The 24,122-nt window shown below is 41.9% G+C and overlaps 1 protein-coding gene across 5 annotated transcripts in view; it reads right to left on the bottom strand.

Moving 5' to 3' along the window:
• The window catches only part of TRPC4 (transient receptor potential cation channel subfamily C member 4), a 1,361,777-nt gene that overhangs the window by 720,921 nt on the left and 616,734 nt on the right, over positions 1-24,122 (bottom strand). The window lies entirely within an intron of this gene.

The following is a 24,122-nucleotide window of genomic DNA, read 5'->3' as shown; positions in this document are numbered from 1 at the left end:
TGTTTGCGTTGTCACTCTGAAGCCAAAATTAATCATACTTAAGTCATTGGCTATCTGTGTGGCCGCCTCCTTCACATGGTGCTCTGGGAGTGAGAAAATTGTTTGTACGTGGGATTCCCATGTGGCTGCGTCGATACCTGCATTTGTGTGTCGATTTTTTCCCTGAGTTAGTCCATTTATTAGTTCCCAGAACATTTTGTTATTTTTCTGTTTGTTGGACATGAGCATCTTGGTCCACAGATCCTCGTGATAACTCTGTTTTGCCATCCAGCAGTTTTTCTTGTATTTGGCTCTTAGTTCAGAAAGCCTTGTGTCATCAGATTTCCTGCCCCAGTGTATGTCCTTTAGGACTTTTTTTAATTCTCTAGAGACTTGATTTTTCCGACTACGCAGTGTTCTGTTGAACCATTGCTTTTCTCCTTTGCAACTCTTAACTTTGTTTTTTGACTCTATGACCAAAATTGGGAGATGTTTTTTGATGGAAAATGTATTTATTAAGGAATCACACAAGTACATCCAAGCAATCACTCGTTCTCCTTGGGTATGGTCTTCTTGTTCTTGCGTTCTTAGTGTTTCTTTGAGCTCTTTGGTTGTGCCTGCACTACGGCACACTTCTTCCATTACTTTGCTGAAGCCTGGCCCCTTCCATTTCAATTCTTTTGTATCATAAGTCACTGAGGCTGAAATTATGATATTGGCGATGGGGAGCCGATTCCACTCATTCCGGATCTTGATGAGTTGTGGGACGTGGTCGCTCTCTGTGTGTTTTTGGATCCTATATGCTGAGACCAGTGGCAATGCGGTTTCATTTATTAATGTAAAGTCGATGTTGGATTTTTTTGTGCCACTTGATAAGGTTATTTGTGCGGATGAGGCATCCTCGGGGAAAGGCGTCAGGCAGCACAAACCCAGGATTTCAAACTTTATATTTGCACATGTTCCGTTAGGGCGTTTTGTGCTGCCCTTTCTCAAATCAAGGTTGAAGTCGCCAGACAAAATGAGGATTGCGTCCTTGTTTTGCTTCTGCAGCATTTTTAGAATACTGATCAATGTTTCCATGTTTTCACTGTTTTGCGTTTTATTAAGGTGTATGTATACACTGATCAATAATAAAGTTCTGTTGTTGCCTGATGGTGCCCGAAGTTCCAATTTTGTTGCTATCATCCAGTCAATTCCCAGGTCGATCTGTTTGATCACCCAGTTGATTTTTGTGGAGCAGAACGTTGTGAGGCCCCCCTTTGGGTGTCCATGTCTTTGAGGTTGTTTTGCAGAGACAAGTATCCCAGAATATCCCGAAATTTGTATCGGCTCCATGCACCATGTTTCCTGCAACATGATGATCTCAAACTGCTGTAGGAAACTCAGAGCCTGCTTGTTGGTAACCAGATTTTTTAGACTGTGAGTGTTCCCGGAGCAAATATGGATATATTCTGGGTTTTCGTCATTTGTGATTGTTGTCATTAAAATTTTGCCTTCCAACCTGTTTGACTGTCGAGAGCATACCAATGAAGATCTGTTGGTGCATGCCAGGATGGAGCGTGCTTTGGTGCTTTACAATTTTTAAGTGGTCCCAACTACTTGGGGAGGTTTATACTCCCACGGCCCCTTTTAAGGTTGAGCCGCCCTTCTTTTGCTGCGGTACCAGAATGTTAGGGTATCTGGACAGTTCTAATTTTTGCAGGATGATGCCCCATGCGCTAAACGTGTCTTGATGTACTAAAATTTGATCATTTATGGCGGATGTGGCCCAGGATGTCAGTGTTGCCTCTTTTTCTTTATTGTTTAGATGTGGAGTGTACTCCACGGTCATCAGTTCTGTTGTTGAAATGTGAGCCAGGGGTAAAATCGCATTTATTAACTTCAGTACGGTGCCTCTGTTTAGAATGTCAAAAGCCCCCTTTGAATCATAGCAAGGGATGAAAAGTAATTTATTATGCTCTGAGGCCATCTTATCCTGCGATATCTGGTATCCTGGGATTCTTTTTTGTGCTGCGCTGTTTGTGGAATCATCTGACCAAGGATGCTAACCATGATCTAAAATCTGTTTGTTGTTGCCTGCAGGTTGATTTTGTTACGGTCATGTTATATGCGGAGCTTGCGTGTTGAGGGTTATTTTCCCAGGTTTTGCCAATTTCCTGCCTGTCAGTAACCTGCTGAGTTCCCTGTTCTGGGTACTGCCTGATGATTGTTCTGTTTCCCTGTAATTCTCTCAAGGCTGTCTCTCTGTGCAAAAGGCTGCTACCCTGCTTGCTGCTGGAACGGGTTTTTTTTCGGATACTGTTGCTGTGATGTTAATTGATTACCTAAAGCACTTTGTTCCCCCGTGGAATTGTCCTCACTAGCTGGCCGTTCTGCCCTGATATGTCTGGCACAGCTTGCTGTCTTGTTGCTGTTTTCATACTTCCTGATTCCTTAGACTGCATGCCATTTGATTTAGCAAATGATTTCCATATACTGCCTTGCTGGACCCCCTTAGATTTTTTCGTGCTTTCCTTTTTCGTTTCTTCTCCCATTTCGTGAGGGAGGATTCCTCCACTATTGAATTGTTGGGAATTAATTTTTTCGATCCGCCCATGGGGGGGCCTATTTCTTGTGTACTAAGGCATGATCTGCCTCTGTGTTGCTCTGAGACCTTCCCTGTCCAGATAAGTGAATATCCTTGAAATTATTGCTTTCCTGGTAGAATTCCTTCACGTTTTGTGGGCTTTCCTTATTCGTTAGATTTTTGGGGGTCTTATTGCCACTACTACTAAAATGCTCTTCAGTTCTAAGGGTCTGGATTTTTACCTCTTTCAAGATGTTGTTTAGGATTTCCAGGGTTCTTCGTGAGTTATCGCCTGTGATGGAGCACTGACATGTCACCTGCGGGGTGTATGAGTGGATTTGAGCACTCTTTATCAGATCATTCAAGGATTGTAGCTTGTTGTCGATGCTCACAATGTGGATGGCCAGAATGTTAAGTAAATCTACCTGAGTGTCTTGCTTATCTGCTTGAAATTGGATAGCTGCTGACATCGCGTCCATTGTTGCTAGCAAGGCCTTCCAAGAGTCTCCAGATGTTGATGGTTCTACATTTGATTTAGCCCCCATTGTGTGGTCTAATGAGTCTTCAAATTCCTCTAGTTGCTCTGGTTTCTCCATTGCCATGACAGCGGAGGATACATGCATTCCGGATGTTGTTGTAGTTATTATTTGTAAGATGGGTGATCTTTTTGTGGTGAGCTTGTGCTACAGGTGGATCTCAATTTTGTTTTGTTGTTTGCAATCTGATTACCTTGAGGTGTATCTGAGCAAGTATCTGAAAGGTCTATCAGCGGAAATTCCTCAATTATGATGCAGTCTGTGTCATTCTCTACTTGCGAGAGTTGTTTGGAAAAAGTGGTGCAGCATAGACTCTCACCCCAGTTGTTCCAGTTACTGAGGTTTAAAGTGGAAAAAGTATCATTTTGGTAACATCTGTGAATTTCTGCGTTGATCGTTTAGCCTGTTTTATTCGGCTGGGGGATTATTGTATTGATTTTTCCATGGTCCGCACAGGTCCTTTCAATGTCCTGTGCAGTCTTCATGTCAACTGCGCTTGTTGTATCAGTGTCATTGGCAAGAGCTATACCTATTAAAGTGCTGGTGGAGTTCAACTCCTACTTAGTGAGCAAGACGTCTGTGATTTTGTATCCTGCTTTTTGCCCTTGCTTGGAGATTTGCAAGGCGATTTCTTTGTTTGTGCCGGGTTTGGGGGTATTTTCCTTTCTGTGGATTCATTTTTTGGCTTGTGCTGGCCTTCCCCTGGGAGCCTTGCCTTTGCCTCTTTGCTGCTTTTTTCCTTCCACGTGTTAATGTCATCCTTGCTGCCACCCCTGGGTTGAAAGGCAATATCTGAGTACTTCGACTGGTGTTCAATTTAAATTTCTGTGTGTGTGCTAGTCACAATGGTCTATTTACTGGCTGCTTCAGTGCTGGAAGGGCAGCGTACAGCCAAGTACTTTGGGTGATTCGCCATCACTGGCTTTCCGCTAGTTTGCCAGTTTCCACACAGTCTCTGAGTTTCACTATGTTTGTTGTATGTTCTTTGTCCCAGGGATTCCGGGCTTTGCAATCTGGGGGTGCCTGGAAGCCTGGGAACTGGATGTGCCTTGCACACCTCTATGATGTCTGAGGGGGCTCTCTAGGCTCTTTCCCTCTCTTCTCTGGCCCGGTGCCTTTCCCGGCACCAGTATATAGTTGCAGTGGAGCAGAGCAGGGGCGCAGGGGCCCGGGGGGGGCAGGGGCGGGTGGCTTGGCCGGGGCTGGGTCGAAGGGCTCAGCGAAGATTTTGCGACACGGGGGGAAGACCCGGCAGGGAGAGTGATGAAAATACTCCCCCTTGCCCTCCCTCTCTCCTTGTCACCTAGCCCCACTTACTGACTTATCGGAGCTTCACTGGCTCCTCCACCAGCTCCTTTCCTCCTTCCCTGCCACCAGTTACCTGCCTCCGCTGCAGCCGCTGCCGCTGGCATCCTGTCGCAGCTGTCGGGGGTCGCAGCTCACGTCCTGCCGCTGCTGCCACGTCCTGCCGTGCCTGTCAGGGGGTCGCATGCTCGCCTCCTTGCTGTGAGCCACCCGGCACCGGCGTGTATCGCATGGTTGCGTGTTCCCTCGGTGAACTGGTAGGAAACGTCAAGCACTCAAGCACTCCAGCTAAAGGAGATCACCAGCCTTTTGGCTCAGTCACTGCTTGTTTTGTTTCCTTATGTTTTTGCAAAACGTTATTGTTGTGGATAGTTCCTGGGGACTCATCAACCTTATCGTCAGTTTCGTGTGCCTCGTGAAGTGGAGTGTTCTATGTAGGTTAAAGTTTCATTAATAATTCCTAGTGGGTCGCAAATAGATCTACCTCATGCATATTAATCAGGAAGGTCACAATTTGCAACCCATTAGGAATCACTGTCATCACTGGGATGGTGGCCTGCTGGGGTCAGCAGACCATCATGTCTGTGACTGCTTTTTAATAAACCAATCTTTTTATTTATTTAATGCAGCCCATTTACTTTAAAGAAAAAACTTTTTTTTTTTTTTTTTTTTTACATTTTTTTAAGGGTAGGCAGTGGTCCATGGGATCAGTGCCTGCTCTCAGAAAAAAAAAAATGTATTCTCAAAGGGTAAGGGGTCCAAAGGGGATCCCTTCCCATTTGCAAATGGGTTACCACCATAAATTGAGTTTGTGGTAATGTGCAAATGTTTTGCAACTGTAATTTTGTTGCAAAATATTCATACATCCCAATCTGATTCTGTATTTGGAAGAGACATCCTAAACACGCCCCTTCTAAATACTGAATCAGTATGTATTGGCAATTCCAAATTGGGGTTCAGTAACATGCTACTGAATAGCAATTGGGACTAATACATAGCACAATGCATTTTTCTGGTCACAAACAGTCCAATTCTGCTAATCGGGTTGTTTGTGACCAGAAAAAAACAGTCTCCATATTTGCAACGAATAGAAAAATAAAAAAATAATTGAATATCAAACTGTATATTTTGAGAAAGAACTGTTCTCCACCTTAAAAATATATTGCATAATGCCCTATTTATACAAAAGCCAAGAAAGAAATATTGAATTTAATGAGATTTTAGATACAATTACTTATTATGGCTATGACAGGTAATGCACGTGCAATTGACCAGAATCCTAAAAAATTGAATATTTGATTAAAATATCAATAATTGCATCTGAACTCTGGCTGCTGTAAAATCAAGCACATTTTTATATTCCTCTTGAATGTGTATATAGAGAAAGCCACCAAGATCCATTCTTTACATACGTATTGGTAGGAAAAAGTATTATATTTGACAAAAACAATATTCAAAGCAAAAATAAAGATGGCTTAAAATATTGTGACTTGTGCATTAGTTCTGGCTCTAAAGTATTCCAGATATTATGGACAGATAGGGTTGTGAGAATCGGCATAGGTCACAGTTTTACAAATATGATTACTTTATGCATCTCTCATAAACAGCACACATGCTTAAGTCCAATTTATGCATAGCACTATGGACACATTTTGCAGATCCATAGTTCTTGAAAATGGGAAATGGAATACTTTGTACATGTCCACTGTGAGAAACTGGGTTGTTGGTTGAGTGGCGTGCTAACCCTGCTCAAGCAAAACCCACAAACCATGTCTGGCTGTCCGACAAAGGTCACTAAATTAAACTGTGCCTAAAAGCAGTCAAGCTCACTTAGAGGCAATGTATAAAGAATTTATGCAGCATACAAACAGCAATAAAGTGAAAACACAATGCAAGAAAAATCCCACTTCATAAACGTTAATACATCATTTGATACCAAAACTACAAAAATCAAATCAGCAGAACCAGAGTTATGGATTTTTAAGGTTTATGGTAAAAACTAGCGCCTAAAAGATCAAAGCGCCTATCGTGGACATCTAGTCGCACAAGACCAGGTCAAAGTCAAAAAATATGGCAGACTGTAATCAAGCGCAACTCATTATCAAGGAGCCACCGAACAAAATTGTGGTTAAGTTTCCTAGCTCCGTCTTGGAGCCTGATTTAGGGTTTGGCAGACATGGTTACCCTATGACAAATGTGATGGATATCCCATCCACACTATGACAATCCCATTATATCCTATGGGAATCATAATACAGTGGACGGGATATCTGAAATAAACCTGATGGAGTAACCCTCCGCCAAACTCTAAATTAAGCCCTTAGTCTTTTTTAAGAAGTCAGAAAGCTCCAGTGGGATGAAGATGAAGGCTGTAGCCAATGAGGGCTCCACGAGGCTGGATCACCTTTCTGCAAAAGACTTCTGAATAGGATTTGCTGCAAAGAAGAACGTAGCCAGAGCTGCCAAAAATTCAGGCTGACCTTGGACATTAAGATGAGCAGGTTGGCCCGATTCTCTTCTTGGTTCTCAAAGCAGTCTTTAGCCAAAAGGTCCCAAGACTGGGATTTGGGCTACCTGGATACATTTAACATACCACCAAGGAACCTGGACTGTAGGGGTACCACTGGGGAGTTAGGACTCACTCAGGCTGGATCGATGTGCAGGTTCAAGATGGTTGGAGCCTTTTCTGTCCCTGAGGCTCCGATCAGGAGGCTAGTCGGCTATCCCTTGAAGTCACTCTGGTGGTCATGGGTTCAAGTAGAGGAACAGGGCTCAAGCAGAGGGTCAGGCTTCTTATGGTTCAAGTCAGGCTTCAGGTAGCAGAGCAGTCCTTCCAGGTGCAGCAAAGCAGTGTTCTGAAGTACACAGCCGTCCACAGCAGCCTTCCCTGTACTGGCTTTAGGTTGGCTGTCTGACAAGTCCTTTGCATGAAGGAGAACACAGCCTTTTGATCCTCAAGTGGAGATGTGCCCCGCTACACCACCCCATCCTGCCAATGATGTCCCATCCAGGCACACCTCATTCCTCTATAGTGTGGCTGTCTGGGAGGATTACACATATTCCAACTGCAAACTACACCTAGTCATGTGACCCAGGAACAGACGGAAGGCACCAAACAGGGCTGGAAAATGCCAAGTTTATGAAAATGTCTTCCACAGTAGAGTTGGGCCCTTGTGAGGTCAGCAAGACTGGGCCACTAACAAATGTCAACTATAAAAAGGAAATGCCAGTACTGACCTTACTTTAAAAATTCATAAATGTTTGTGCACACCTCAATCAATGGGTGTGATCATCAACTATGTATTACTTAGTATTAATACTGTTCATTCAAATTTGTGTACATACAACATTGTCACACAGAGAATAAAACAAGTAAAGCTAGACATTGTGTTAACCTATTCTATGGAGCCCTATACATATACCAAAACATACAATACATAGCAAAACTGCCATAAACATTTCACACATACAAACATACAAATGTGTCCCTGATCTAACATTCAACAGTTACAAGGGGCCTGTCTTTTTAGCACACATTTCTTAATGTCCCTGCAAAAAAGGGTGCAATGTCGAGTTTAATACTTCACAGGGATGTCAGCTATTCAAATGTTCATGATTCCTTGTGTGTCCAAACTAAGTTTTAGAGCACTCCCTGGGTTGACAAACCCCTTGTAACTGTGGAATATCAGAACGAGGACACAGTTGGATGTTTATACTTTTAAAATTTTTATTACAGTGCAAAACGTTTGTATGTATACAAATCTGAATGAACAGTATTAACACTAAAAAATAAATAATTGGTGATCACACCCATTGATTGAGGTGGTCATTTACATATATGAATTTTTAAAGTTAGGTCAGTACTGGCATTTCCTTTTTTTGATGAAAAAGCCACATGAACAGAAGAACAGTGATCTCCTTGGATTGGAATGCAAAGAGTTGTTGTAGGCATATTTAGCTAATGCAATCCATTGCCGCCAGGCACTAGGATCGTCCAACTGAAAACAATTAAAGTATTGTTCAAACATTCCATCTGAAAACACGTTTGTCGATGGTAAATCATAGACTTGAAGTTCTTGGTACCTATTCTGTTTACTAATTCAGCCCTCAATGGTGGTCTGGACTGAACTTTTCATCTGTGATAATGACTGTTAGTCGACCAATCAGACGAACGATTTGAATGAAGGAAACTCCAGTGAGGTCCAATGCAGATTACATTTTTTTTCAATCAATTAAATAACCATTCTCAGTGAAGCAGTCTACTACCATCAAGATGGATGAATAGCCTTGAGATGGAGGGAACTCACCATTAAAACCAATGGATATCACATTTCAGGGATACTGCATCATTCGTAGTGCTTGAAGAACTCACACCACAGGTCCGTGTGATGCTTTGGCTTTTGCACAAATTGAGCACCTGTTTTCCTATTCCTTAGTAATCCTCATACCGGACCACCAAAGGTATCTTGAAATTAGTTTTATCGTTCTTTTAAGAATCGGTTGGGCTTATGGCAGAGACTCATGTTACCACTTGAAGCAATTAGGCTGTATGGCCTTCGTAGGCAGATACAGTGAACTATTATGATATAATAGTCCTTTCTATATGGATCTTTTCTGTGGTTCATGTTTAATCCTTTGTGTTCCTGGAACTTCTTTCTGTACTTTCATGATAAACTCACCAATGTCATTAGTTGATTTGACAATGAAATAAAAGAGTACATGGTGTTTCCTGTTATCTCTAGTTCCTTATCTTTCTTTCGGGATAGTGCACCAGATTGCCTGGTCTGTATGTAATGACATGTCTGAATCTAGAAAGGAACAGAGCTCATCTGGCATTATGAGATTTAGCAAATTTCATTGATGTTCAGTAGAATACTTTTTTGTGATGCCGCAGGTCTTATGTCGAGCTCTTTCCAAATGATGCCTCCAATAGGGAAAAGCCTATTTAAATCTAAAATCGTAAAATCGTAAAAGCTGCAAACAAATACAATTATCACAATCCACTCAACCTTTTGAGATAAGGAAACATTTGAATTGTAATACTGAATTCTGCGTTTATGCACTATTTTGTGCATGTGCTAAATGTTATATTGGGAGCACAATACATAAAGCCAAGAAAAGGAAATTAGAACACATGAGGGCTATATCTAAGGAGGATAAAACATATCCCATAGCTAGACACTTTGCACAATGTCATGGTAAAAACAGCTCTCTTTTACAATTTTGTGTACTAGATAGTGTTCCTCTGGGTATACGAGGAGGAAATAGAGCGCAAGCATTACGAAGATTGGAGTAGAAATACATTATCAAATATAGAACAATGTCCCCTGAGGGTTTCAATCTTGACGAGGAATTGTCGGTACATTTAGGATAAGCATAATAGTGTGTGTAACGCAAATGTGATATGAGGCAATATATAAATGATATTACAATAATATGTAACATGAAATATCAATTTGTTGGTATCAACCAGGCAATTGTTGGAAGTAGGTACTTATCTATTACAATATTGTTTGACTTATTTTTAATTTTCTGTGTTTTTGTCTCTATTTAGGTACATCGGATGCAAAAGAGCTATTATATAACGGCCAGTGTGAAAACAACTAAACAAATTGACTGTGATGTATTATCTATCTTTTTCTTTGTCTTTAATTGTGCAAGTGATTATTATCCTACGGATCAAGCATACATGTTTAAAAAAATAGAATGGATTACAGGAAGGCCTAGAATCTTTATTGCAGGCTCTGTCAGCGTGTGATTATATTAGGTATTGTAGTGAACACAAGATATCGATTTAAGAAAATATTTTTTGTAATGATGACTTACTGTCATTAAGAATTATGATATCAACATGTAATTTACATGTGGTGCAGGATATTATATAAGTATAAATAGGCAATTGAGTGAAAAAGTAGAGAAATAGGTTTAAATCGAACATTTATTAAGAATATGTCAAAATCATGCTTAAAGATGGCCAACACTTTTGTGTGGAAATCAAGGGTTTTTTGATAGTCCTTTATTTATGTTGCAACCTCTGAAAAACATGGTGGTGGGCTTTAAAAATGGTTAGGTGGGGGCATATGTAACTACCTGTGAGCAAGGAGCTTTGGCTCCAAAACGCGTAAGGTATTTTTTGAATAAATACGCTGATGCTGTATTCGTCTCAGCTCGTTTTGTGCGTCGAACGCAGAGAAGGTTTGCATTCTTCGACCGACATGATTGTGGGATATATATATAAATATATATATACAGAGAGAGAGAGAGAGAGAGATACTCTTATATATACATATATATATATATATATAGATAGAACGATATCTCTATATATATCCATACATATATATATATATATATATATATATATATATATATATATGCAGTTGCAATAAAAATGAGAAGATAACTCTTTTGATTATGTTCCTAAAAGAGAGGGAGAGAGATCGAACTTTTGTTTAGTGGCAGTTTTGATGGCATAAAGTAGCGCAGAGAGTTAATATGTCTTCTGGAAAGTATAGATCTGTGTTTTGTGTGAATAGCCTAGTGGATTAGTAAAGCCAGCCATTACCAGTGGTTTAAAACATATGAAATGTATATGAGAGATTAGGTGCACTTTTGCAGGGTAGTGTGGGAAAGGAGTAGGTAATTGGAGGTGGGGGGGGGCAAAATTGATTGTCACACTGGGCACCACTAATGCTAAAGACTGTGATGATGGGTATGTTCCAAGGTGTTTGGTGTTTTTTTGGAGAACCTTTTGATTGAGGGAAGAAGACAAGGTGACCAACATCATCTAATGTTGCACACATCACTCACACACACCTATCAACAGTTTGCATACAACATGCCTGCCTTCTACATAGGATAGTGTTTTAGAAGGATGGTTTTAGCCAGTAGCGGGGATGGCACCTTGTTGGATGACTGCTGCTCAAGCCCTAACTTGGGTTATGGAGGACAGCTCTTGGGAGGATTAGAGACTGAGACAGCAGATACTGAGACAGCATTTGAGGGGGAGGACAATAAAGCAGAATCTGGAAGTGATTTTTCAGTTGGCACAGCCCCATCCAAAGACTCCTCTTTCAGCAATTCTGAGGGAGACAAAGATAGCAGTCATGCTGTCCCTTCACAAAGACAGTCTGAGCAGCAGGATAACAGAAGCAGGTTAGACCAATCCAGAGTGCAGGCATGTGCAGTGGTAAGCACAGACGGAGTGCTCTCTTGGCAGTCCCCCAATTTAGTTCAGCCTCAAATTCCACCTTTCTCTGGTGACACTGGATGTAAAGTTGATAGGGCCAACTTTTTGCTAATTGATTACAGCATCTCTTTTTGGATGTTGACCTCCTTGAGCAAATTGTGCAGCAAACAAATTTGTGTACCAAACAATTTCTGAGGGAGCATGGAGGCACTTGAGGGCACCATTGTAGGGCACAATAGTGGACTCCTATTTTGCTGGACGAGGTGAAGATATTTTTGGGCCTTATGCACAAAACAGGGTTAGTCCGGAACACCCTCACGTTCCCCCAAGTTTCCTGAGAAAAACAGTGCCTCAATTGTGTGGGTGGACCAACTGCCCGCAAAAAGGGAAGGGCCCAAAATATATTGTTGAACATCAGAATTATCTATCACAAAACAACCTGGTTTTGCAAGGGAGGCACCTGCATGCTTGGTTACAGGCTCAGCGGCCATCTAGGGAAACCTACTAAACACAGACATTTCTGACAACTAGACACCTGGGGGAGTCCAGGATGATGTGGCTTGTGTGGATACACCACATTTTTCTTGCCTTGAATAAAATGAAAAGGTGAAACATTGAATACAAACACTATTTTCCTTGCATTTCTGTGACATAAACTACAGGAATGTGCAATGATCCACAAACTTCCTATCAGCAAGCATTCCCCCACTTGTCCAGATAAAAATGGAGCATCAGAGACTGAGACAGCAGACACTGAGACAGCATTTGAGTGAGAGGACAATAAAGCAGAATCTGGAAGTGATTTTTCAGTTGGCACAGCCCCATCCGAAAACTCCTCTTTCAGCAATTCTGAGAGAGACAGTGATGACAGTCATGCTGTCCCTTCACAAAGACAATCTGAGCAGCAAAATTATCTATCACAAAACAACCTGGTTTTGCAAGGGATGCACCTGCATGTTTGGTTACAGGCTCAGCGGCCATCTAGGTAAACCGACTAAACACAGACATTTCTGAAAACTAGACACCTGGGGGAGTCCAGGAAGATGTGGCTTGCCTTGAATACATTGAAAATGTGAAACATTGAATAAAAACACTATTTTCCTTGCATTTCTGTGACATAAACGTCAGGAATGTGCAATGATCTACAAACTTCCTATCACCCAGCATTCCCCCACTTCTCTTGATAAAAATGCTATCCGACTTGTGTACATGGGCCAATTGCCTGCGTCAGGAATCGATCATCCCAGGGTCATTAGTAGACCTCATGGAAGGATTACGGTTGACCCTTCTATCATCAAATTCCTGTCACGGGCACAAGGCCTACCCACACAAGTGAAATACCATTTTTCTCATGAGATTTGTGGGAGCACAGAACATTTATTATCACCTATTGGATTTCTCTGCTTTTGTGCCTTTCAAATGTAAGCCAGTGTATAAGAAAAAATACATTTTAAAGAATACCCTTCAAATCATACACTATTATGGATACCCAAAAATTCAGAGATGTAGAACCACTGCTCCTAAACTCTATATCTGGTACCCATGTCAGTAATACATAACTTTCCTTTAAACCATTTTCACTCTATTTCACTGTAAGAAATGGTCTATACACAGTACTCAATGAGAAAACATTTTACTGTGCAGCCCAGTTGTTGGGTCATGATACCTTGGGTTCATTGAGAACCTACAAACCCTGTATATGCCTACAACCAGAAGGGTCTCATGGATGTAATGTTATACTGCTTGTGTCAATCAGCCATTGTGATAAAAAGTTGCAGATGAAGCGGTTGTCACAAATATCCATTTTTACATACTAATTTTATATATTTCTGTATTTCAACAGTTCTTTTCCCTGGCACAACCTTGAGGGATCTACATAAACGACCCCTTGTTGAATTTGGAATTGTGTCTACTTTTCAGAACGCTATAGCTTTTCTTGCTCACCCGTGTGTTTCACACAGCTTTCCCACAAACTGGAAGTAGTTGAGAGCACAGAAAAAACGAGAAAATAGAGTACCTCTTGTAAAAAAGGTCAAAACTATTGTAAAAAACAATTAAGTTTAGGATTCAACTCTGCATGCTCCTGAGAACTAGGAAGATGGTGACTTTAGTGCAGCAAGCCATTTGTGGATGGCATTCTTAGGGAAAAAAGACACTTCTATCAGAGTACCTTTTTCCTATTTTTCTTAAAACAAAACTCAAATATTTGCTACATTTTTCCTATGTTTTCAGTTCCTTCCAGGGAAATCCACAAATCCTGCATACCTCTACAATCCCCATGATGTTGGAAAAAAAGGACGCAAATTTGACATGGATACCTTATGTGGGTAAAAACGTTAGGGAACTCTAAGCTCAAGCTTCCCCAAATAGCCAAAAAAGGGCTTAGCACTAGGCAGGATAAGGCCCGGCAGCTAAGAGGTTAATCAGAATTGTTATAGGGAACAGCAGTGCAACAACACCAGCAAAACTATTGATTTACTCCCTGTACGCTCCACTCCAAAAGAAAAAGATAGTGACAATAATTTCGCTCTTCCACACCCAGACAGAATCATGATAGTGCAATGTTTAATATTGCCGACATGGTGCATTTAAAGTGCATTAACACCCCCACGCCCTTTTTTTATTATTTCATACAGATTTATTCCATGGAATTACACGTGGATGCATTATGCCATACCATAAATAAAATGTACAATAATAAATTGCAATAATCTGTCTTGTTCAATTTACTATATATCATACAATGAACTTTCCTTTTCCTTTTGAGGGTTATGCTTACTACTCATCTATCGTAAAGTGGTTATTACGTGCCTTACCCGTTTATTTTGATAACACGCATTTATATGACCAGAAGAAAACATAATGAATTCATCAGGAGTGATGCCAGGAATCATTTTCTGTCTTTATTAAAACAGGAAATGCAGTTTCATTTGTTGCAGTCTAGTACCCAAACATCAAGTGAATTTCAAACACTGTTTTTTTAATTGTACAGTAAAGTCACAACTTATTTCCATATTCCCTAACATATGAGACTTGTTTTTTTTGGTAAAGATGTAAAGTTCAGTTCCATTTGTGCCACGTATGGTTATATGGTTCTTGCGTACATTATGTGGTAAAAACCCAACTACTGAATCCCAAAAATACAATGTAGCTAAGACACAGATGGAGTATTTGCCAGCGGTCTGCATCAAATGAAGTGTGGCAGTGTTGAATAGGCTGGTTAGTAGGCTAATCTAACGCGCACAGAAGCGCTTCGTCTATCTGATGAAGCAGCTGGAGTTCAGGCAATGATTAAGAGGCTGATCATCGATTCGTCACCTTCCCTGCACAGAATAAACAATCTTATCAGGCACAATGATAACAATCGAAACAGAATCCATTTACACATTGCCACTTTTAGACACGTTTTTGAAACATGTTGTTTGGGTCCCTTCTGTTCCCCTTGGATTCCTGCTAATACACCGTTTTGAAATAAAATGGCAGTTCAAATGTCATGGAAAGAGATCCTGGGGTTTGAGTGCCAGAAAACATAGGCTCAAATGCCAATTTCAAATTATGTTTTGAAAACCTCAGGCAGCTCTCTTTCTTCCTTTCCTCAGTAATCCCAGGGTGAGGTAGAAAGCATAATTAAAACACAATAAATTCTACACCTATACTTTATTTAACACACATTAAAAATGCTATTTGTTGTAATATTTTTGCATCAAAACAATATTCATGAGCGTGATGTAGGCAATTTAAAATGTTAGGCTGATGTGAGGTCAGACTAATACACGGGTCTAGCAAAGTGAAGTGCATGCGTTAGTCTGTTTCTGTTAAAATTTCCTGACTCACTCCTGATAACTTGGCTTAAGAAGCATAACCTCCTTGGAGAAAATGTAATGTATGTTTTATCTCTATAAAACCTAGCCATAAAACAATACACTTCATAAATAAAGAATTTAAACGATACCAGGTAAGTTGGATAAACGTCAACTATCTAATAAGAAATATGGTTGCTCTGCCTGCTTGAAGAAAAGTCCTCAAATCTTTGGGTGGGGGCAAGTGGTGAACCATACAAACTGTTAGGCAGAATCTGCAGTGATCACAAGTGAAAGTGTGAACAGAGAGAGCGCCAGTAGCTAAACATAGCACGTTGGGCCAAAAATACCTTTTCTAGCAAAGGATAAAAAATAAATATCCCTTAATATAGCGAGCAGACTCAAAAATGATTTCTAGTTCAAAGATTACCACGTCACAAACTGAATTAAAATTGATGTAAGATGTTTAAAGGCAAGTGACTGCAGCTTTCAGGATGGAGCACAAGAAACTGAAGGGGGAAACGTCCGGAACAACGATGCCGGAACCACAACGTTGTTAACACAAACTGAACCACACTTGCATTAACAAAGACTCCCATTTTCTTTGCCTTAACCACGCATGAGCTGAACAACGCACATGCGTGGTTAAGGTAGAGAAAAAGGGAGTCAGCATTGGGAGAGGACACGGTCAGGTAAGTGGAGAAAGAAGTAGTTTAGTTTTTGAGGTGGAGGTCGGGGTAATTTTGTTTTTAGGGGCGGGGTGGGTGGTAGGGGTAATTTTTTATTTGTGGCGGGGTCGAGGTGGGTTTTTAGGGGTGGGGTCGGGGTAATTTTGTATTTAGAGTGGGTCGGGTTTTTAGTGATGGGGTGGGGTTGGGGTAATTTTATTTTTCCGGGGCAAGGGGTCGGGGTAGGACCTGGTCAGGTAAGTGGGGCTGGGAGAGGGGTAGTTTGTCAGGGGTGGGGGTGGTTGGGTTATTTTTTTTTAAGGGCCGGGGTTGGGTTCTCGGGGTAGTTTTGTTCTTAGGGCGGGGTGGAGAGTTGGGGTACTATGGTTTTTAGGGGAGGGTGGGGAGGTCGGGGTAATTTTGTTTTTACGGGCAGGGTGGGGATAGTTTTGTATTTAGGGTGGGTGGGGGTAGCTTTTTAGGGGCTGTGTGGGGGGTCAGGGTAATTTTATATTTAGGGCGGGTGGTGAGGTCAGGTTTTTAGGGGTGTGGGGTCGGGGTAGTTTTGTTTTTAGGGGCGCAGTAGTTTTATTTTTTGGGGGTGGGGTCGGTTGTTTTTAGGGCAGGTGGGGGTAGGTTTTAGGGTTCAAGGTGGGTGCATGGTATCAGGTTAGTTTTTAGGTCTGGGTGGATGGGTCGCAGTAGTTATATTTTTAGGCCAAGTGGGGGGGTCGGGGTAGTTGTATTTTTAGGCCGAGTGGTGGATGGCATGTGAAAACCACGCATGGTGTTCCACACATGCCTTTACTAGGCATGCCTTTACCACGTAAACTAGTTGTAAATGCATGTGCGGTAAAGGCATTCATGGAAACAACAAGGTCGTTGTTCCCACCGCCTTGTTCAGGTATGCATGCTTGGCGCATGTGTTGTTCCATCATACATCCAACTGAAGGAGATGACTAAAGCAACAGAGCCCAAGTTGAGTTTGGTGGAAGCAAGACCTATGCAGAAAAGAACAATCGAATTCAGTAGAGGAAGACAAAGGGAACATCCAATGTACCAACATATGGGCTAAGATGAAATGTGTTAATAGAAATGGTAAAATGCAACTGGGGTGGATTCCACCACTGAGCGTTTGCCATCCACGTAATCTGTCCTTCAAGACAGTATTTCAGTGAACCAAAGCCTTAATGCTAGCCAAACTATCTTCCAACGAGGTTCTCGAAGAGAGAAAGAATGACAATGCCCAAGAGATCTCAGATAATGAAGGAAATCTGTATATATTTAGACAACTATTTTCAGAGGCCAAAATAATACATGCTGCAGGTGACAGATCTGAAACCCTAATCCCTGAATAATGACTAAAGCAATTTTGTGCTTACTAAGATGCACAAACAATTAAAAAAGAAGAAAAGAATATTTCATTGCTTAAAACAACCTAAGGTGCAGTTGTATGAGAAAAGCAGCAGTGTGAGAACATTCAACAGACTATCAAAATCAAGTGCAGTCCTTGCAACTTACTTGTCTTCCACAAAAGGAGCAAGACATTTCTGAGCCTTTCAAGGAAAATAACATTACCCCGATGAGCTGGAAATCACACTTCTATATGAAGAAGTCTTGAGGAATTATGGCACATCCCTTCCTAGGTAGCTGTGAAGACTTGTATCAAGACCCTGATTAACAAACAGTCATTGGTTCTCACCTTTTAATGTCTGAATGACCTCATGTCTTGATTGCCTGATAGTGAGTTTAGTTTTCACTAATTTTAATGAGTACCAAAAGAATTCAAAATGCACACTGTGTATAATTTGCAAGTCAATCATTACTTCATTTCTTGCTTATATTGTTATGTACCCATTGCACAGTTATTCATGGCCTTGTTACAGAAAGCTCCAAGGCAGAAAAAGTTAAATAAAGTTGAGAAGGGCTCACACATCTTTAACCTGGCTCCTCAGACTGTGGTGCAAGAAATAATAACTTTGGGTCAGATGTATAATTTATCTGGATAGCGATTCCCTAATTGTGATTTTCTGTGAAACACAATTAGGTAATTGCTATTTGAATGTATGTAGCAATTCTCAAGGGCTTGCAAATCGATCTGACTCATTAATGTTCATGAGATAGCTTGCTATTTGTGACCCATTGTGAATAGCTACAATCACAGGGATGGTGGCCTGCTGGGCTCAGCAGACCACCATGTCAGTGATTACTTTTAAATAAAGTAATCTATTTTTTTTTAAAAGCCCGTTTTCCTTAAAGGAAAACGTGATGCGTTTAAAAAAGAAAAATGAAATGCTTTCTTTTAATTTTTTAAGAGCAGGCAGTGGTCCCTACGACCACTGCCTGCTCTTGAAAAATATTTTCGTACCATTCACAAAATGGAAAGGGTCCCTTGGGGACCACTTCCAGTTTGCGAATGGCTTACCACCTACTTTAAGTAGGTGGTAAAATGCGAATGTTCTGCCAATGCATTTCGGTCACAAAACATTCCTACATACTGCTGCGATTCGTTGTTAGGGAAGGTCGCCCTTCACATGCCCCTTCCTAAAACCAAATCGGTATGTAGTCCCAATTCCAATTTGCAATTCGGTAACAAATTACTGAATCGCAAATTGGAATTCATACATACATACCAAAATGCATTTCTGTGATTGCAAATGGACCAGTTGGGCCCTTTACGACTGTAAAAATGCACAATACATCTGGCCTCTAGTCTTTGTAATTAAGTGTATTTGGGAAACTTTGTCCCTCACCATGATGAAGTTTTTCAACCATGCCTGGGGAAGAGGTTTCCATTTTACTTGTCTTATGTGGTAATGCCATAGATCAGGTGCAATCTGATGAACAAGATATTTGAGTGTCTCAACAGGGCAAAAGCCTTGCAGGGGAAGGAAAACAACATGTTTTCTTGTCTAAGGCAGCGGAGTGTCAGTTTATTAATTTATAAGGCAAAGCATATTGCTACTAAAATAGTTTTCTGTTGGAAGAAGACCAGGTACAGATAGACAGGCTACATGCAGAAACCAAGAGGGAGGATACCTAAAGTGAGGAGTCATGAGGGCCTTATAAAACATAGGATAACTTTCCAACTTGAGGAAACTGTTCCCAACAAATTCAACATTTCGCACAGACCCCGCGATCCCCAACTTCGTGCATCGACTTGTTTTCACTCTTCACCAAAGGTACTGTACTTAGAGGTCTACGCGACTCCGTGTCCGGCGCCGCTGGTATCGGCTTATTGGGAACGACTCCGTCACGACGCCGTGTTAACACCTCATCGAAGCATTTGGGGTTTCTAAGCGCTATTTTTTAGTTTAATCTTTAAAAATTCATAACTTGACTTGTGTATGTCAAATTTTTGTTGTTTTGGTCTTGTTTGTTTAGATAAATATTTCCTATTTTTCTAAACTGGTGTTGTGTCATTTTGTAGTGTTCTCATTAAGTTACTTTGTGTGTTGGTACAAATACTTAACACCTACCACTCGGAAGGTAAGCCTACTGCTCGTGCCAAGCTACTAAGGGGGTAAGCAGGGGTCAGCTGAGGGTGATTCTCTCTTACCCTGACTAGAGTGAGGGTCCTTGCTTGAACAGGGGGTACCCTGACTGTCAACCAAAGACCCAATTTCTAACAAAATGCAATAATTGGTTTATCCATGATTGGCATATTTGATTTACTAGTATGTCCCTTGTAAAGTGCACTAAATGTGCCAGGGCCTGTAAATCAAATGCTACTAGTGGGCCTGCAGCACTGGTTGTGCCACCCACATGCGTAGCCCTGTAATTATGTCTCAGACCTGCCACTGCAGTGTCTGTGTGTGCAGTGTTAACTGTAAATTCAATTCAGGCCTAAACCTTCCCTTTTCTTACATGTAAGGCACCCCTAATGTAGGCCCTAGGTAGCCCTAAGGGCAGGGTGCAGTGTATGGTTAAGGTAGGACATATAGTAATGTGTTTTATATGTCCTGACAGTGAAATGTTGCTAAATGTGTTTTTAACTGTTGCAAGGCCGGTCCTTCTCATAGATTAACATGGGGGCTACCTTTAAATCTGATTAAAGTGTAGATTCCCTTTGGAAGTGGATAGACATGTGGAGTTTGTGGTCTTTGAGCTCACAATTTAAAAATACATCTTTCAGTAAAGTTGATTTTAAGATTGTGTGTTTGAAAATGCCACTTTTAGAAAGTGAGCATTCTCTTGCTTATACCATTTCTGTGACTCTGCCTGCTTGTCGTTTCGCTGTCTGGGTCAGTTTGACAGTTGGGCTGGTTGCACCTCTCACTAGACAGTGACACAAAGGGAGCTGGGGTGTAGTTTGCATTTCCTGATGAGCCATCTGTGCTAGGAGGTAGGGGAGAAGTAGTCACTCACACCTGAAAGGGTTGTGCCTGTCCTCACACAATGCAGCCTCCAACCCCTGGTGAGTGTCTGGGACCTGGCCTGGGAAAGGCAGGATCTCACATTCAAGATAGACTTTGCTTTGAAGTAGGCCTACTTCAAAGGAGAAATTTGATATAAAAAGGGCACCCAAAACCACAGAATTTAGAACACTTCTGGAAACCAAGAGGAACCTCTGCCTGGAGAAAAGCTGAAGAGCTGAGGAAGAAGAGCTGCCCTGCCTGTGACTGTGCTTTGTGGAGCTATCCTGCAGTTGCTGCTTCTGCCAGAGTAAGAGGGCAAAGAATGGACTTTGTGTGCCTTCCATGTTGTGAATATCTCCAAGGGCTTGATTTAGAGCTTGCCTCCTGTTGTTTGAAGTCTGAGAACCAGCAAAGACTTCTCTCTGCCAGCACCTGGAGTTTCTGGAGAGACTCCTATTCTGTCCTTTGGTGCCCATCCAGTTCCTAGGACCCTGAAAGAGGAAGCTGGCAGCCTAAGAGGAAGAAATCCACGCATAGAATGCCGTGCAGGGAAAAGATCTACGCAATTCCGAACTGCGACTGAAAAATCAACGCGCCGACGGCTTTGCGGCTGAAAATCGACGCTCGCCTCCAACGCAACCGAAGAATCAGTGCACAGAGCTGGAGAAACGACGCACAGCATTGCTTATGGAGGCTGGTGAGATTGCAACCCTCGCTGCGTGGTTTTCGGATTATTGTGCAGCTGGATTTCCGACGCAAGCACTGCTGGGCATGTAAAAACAACACAAGGCCTGCCCTGACCTGAGAGTGCTGACCGGATCGACGCATCGCTCTCCTGCAGAGAAAAGAAACGACGCGCCCCACCTCGACGAAAAGAGAAACGACGCAAGGTCTTGCTCGTGAGTGAAATCAACGCATCGCAAGCCCTATTTGATGCCTACTTGCCCGTGCAGGGTTATTTTTGATGCACCCAAGGTACATTTTCACACTAACAGTGTTGGTGTGTGTTGTAAACTACATAAAGACTCTTTTTGCCTTTTAATTGATAACTTGACTTGTGTATTGTGGATTTTTGTTGTTTTGGTCTTGTTTTGTTTAGATAAATATTTCCTATTTTTCTAAACCTGTGTTGTGTAATTTTGTAGTGTTTTCATTAATTTGCTGTGTGAATTGGTACAAATACTTAACACCTACCACTCGGAAGGTAAGCCTACTGCTCGTGCCAAGCTACTAAGGGGGTAAGATGGGGTTAGCTGAGGGTGATTCTCTCTTACCCTGACTAGAGTGAGGGTCCTTGCTTGGATAGGGGGTAACCTGACTGCCAACCAAAGACCCCATTTCTAACAGGGCCAATTATTTATGAGACCTTTTCTGCCTCCCCCTTTTCCCCCCCGGGGGCAGATCAGCCTATTTTAATTGTGCCCAGCAGAGACCAGGGAAGATTTAAAAAAAGAAAAAGAGGGTGGAGTACGGCCATAGCCCCACCCCAAATAAATGGGGACAGAATTGTTCTGCCCACCAGTGGTTGGATGGAGCAATTACCCTTGATCCACTCTCCGGGGGGAGGAGGGGCAGAAAGCCTACTAGATGACAGGGAATAAAAAAAACAAAAAAAATTGGGGTGGTGGCTACCAGCCAGTATGGGTATGGTTATGCCCCAACCCAAACTAAAGGGGGTAACAACTTTAGCTCTCCCCCTGCACACTAAAAGATCTTATCCCAATGGAAAGCAAGAGGACATTTGATTATTTTGGGTTTTGGTTTTACATTTGGGCTACAAGAGCTTGTCTAACTCTCAAAATTGTCCCACTTGGAATGGTGAGGGCTGCACTTGTTGGTCTTTGGGACGTTGCCATGTAGAAACATCTATGAGACCTAGACACATCTGAAAACTAAACATTTGGGTAAGTCCAGGATGGTGTGCTTCACATGCACCCCGCACCATTTTCTTACCCACAATGCTCTGCAAACCTCCAACTTTGCTTGAAATCACACATTTCTCCCACATTTTTGTGATGGAACCTTCCGGAATCTGCAGGAAACCACAAAATTCCTACCACCCAGCATTGTTGCATCTATACAGATAAAAATTCTGCCCCACTTGTCATCCTAAGAACCTTTTTTTTCTTTCAAACTGCCCTTTTGGACCCGCTTTGGTTCCCCCTCAATTTTGACATGTTTTTAGCTCTTCCCTGTCACAGGCACTTGTCCACCTACACAAGTAAGGTATCATTTTTATCAAGACCAGTTGGGTGGTAGGAAATTTGTGCTGGTGCGGTGACCCAGTGTGGGAAAATGTGATTTTTTAGCTAAATATGAGGTTTGCTAAGGATTCTGGGTAAGAAAACACAGGGGGATCCACGCAAGTCACACCTCCCAGGACTCCCTCGGGTGTATAGTTTTCAAAAATGCACAGGTTTGGTAGGTTTCCCTAGGTGCTGGTTGAGCTAGAGGCCAAAATCCACAGCTAGGCACTTTCCAAAAAACCCGTCAGATTTCAATGAAAAAATGTGATGTGTCCATGTTGTATTTCCTGTCACGTGCATTAGGCCTACCCACACAAGTGAGGTACCATTTTTTATCCGGAGACTTGAGGGAACACAGAATAGAAGAACAAGTGTTATTGTCCCTTGTCTTTCACTACATTTTTTCCTTCCAAATGTAAGACAGCGTGTAAAGGAGACGTCTGTTTGAGGAATGCCCTGTAATTCACATGCTAGTATGGGGACCCCAGAATTCAGTGATGTGGAAAAAAACACTGCTTCTCAAAACCTTATCTTGTGGACATTTTGGAAATACAAAGGTTTCCTTGATGCGTATTTTTGACTCTATATTTTACCAAATAAATTTCTGTGCACCCAGTATACATGAAACCCCAAACTTTTAGCTGTATTTTGTCTAATTTTTTGGTCTCCCCCAGGGGAACCCACAAACTCTGGGTACCTCTAGAATCCCTAGGATGTTGGAAAAAAGGACCTAAATGTGGCGTGGGAGGCTTATGGGGACAAAAAGTTATGAGGACTGTTAGAAATGGGGTCTTTGGTTGGCAGTCAGGTTACCCCCTGTCCAAGCAAGAACCCTCACTCTAGTCAGGGTAAGTCACACACAATCCAAATTATCCTGTGCCCCCTCTGGTAGCTTGGCACTGAGCAGTCAGGCTTAACTTAGAAGGCAATGTATAAATTATTTGTGCAATAAATCATACAATAACACAATAAAGCACCACAAAAATACACCACACAGTGTTTAGAAAACTATATAATATTTATCTGGGCATTTGCAGGTCAAAAACGATAAAAGATGCAATAAGAAATTGTAGAGAAATCACTGAAAAGTGATGTGAAGTGTCTTAAGTCTTTAAAAAGCAAACAAAGTCTCTTTCACGCACAAAGTACCTTGTTTGGACTGAAAAATCTCCGCAATGGGCCGCAGAGGAGGAGATGCGTGGAAAAATGGTGTGTGCATCAGTTTCGCCCCTTCACACACGGACTTACGTCATTATTTTTCACGCGGGGAAGACGTGCGTCGATTTCCGGCGCGCGGACAGGTCTCCTCTGTGGTTCGCGGGGTTTTCAGACTGCCCCGGGTCTGTCCGTGGAATCCTGGGCTTGTCGTCCGGCTGCGCGTTGTTCCTGTGGGCTGTGCGTGGAATCTTCTTCCTCACGTCAGGCGCTGATTTCCTCTCTGGAAGTCGGGCGGCGTTGTCCAGGCGGGCCGTTCG

Source organism: Pleurodeles waltl, chromosome 8 (genome assembly GCF_031143425.1).
Source record: "Pleurodeles waltl isolate 20211129_DDA chromosome 8, aPleWal1.hap1.20221129, whole genome shotgun sequence".
Taxonomy (NCBI): Eukaryota; Metazoa; Chordata; class Amphibia; order Caudata; family Salamandridae; genus Pleurodeles; species Pleurodeles waltl.
Note: the sequence above shows the minus strand (reverse complement) of the source record. Positions and strands in the feature narration are given on the sequence as shown.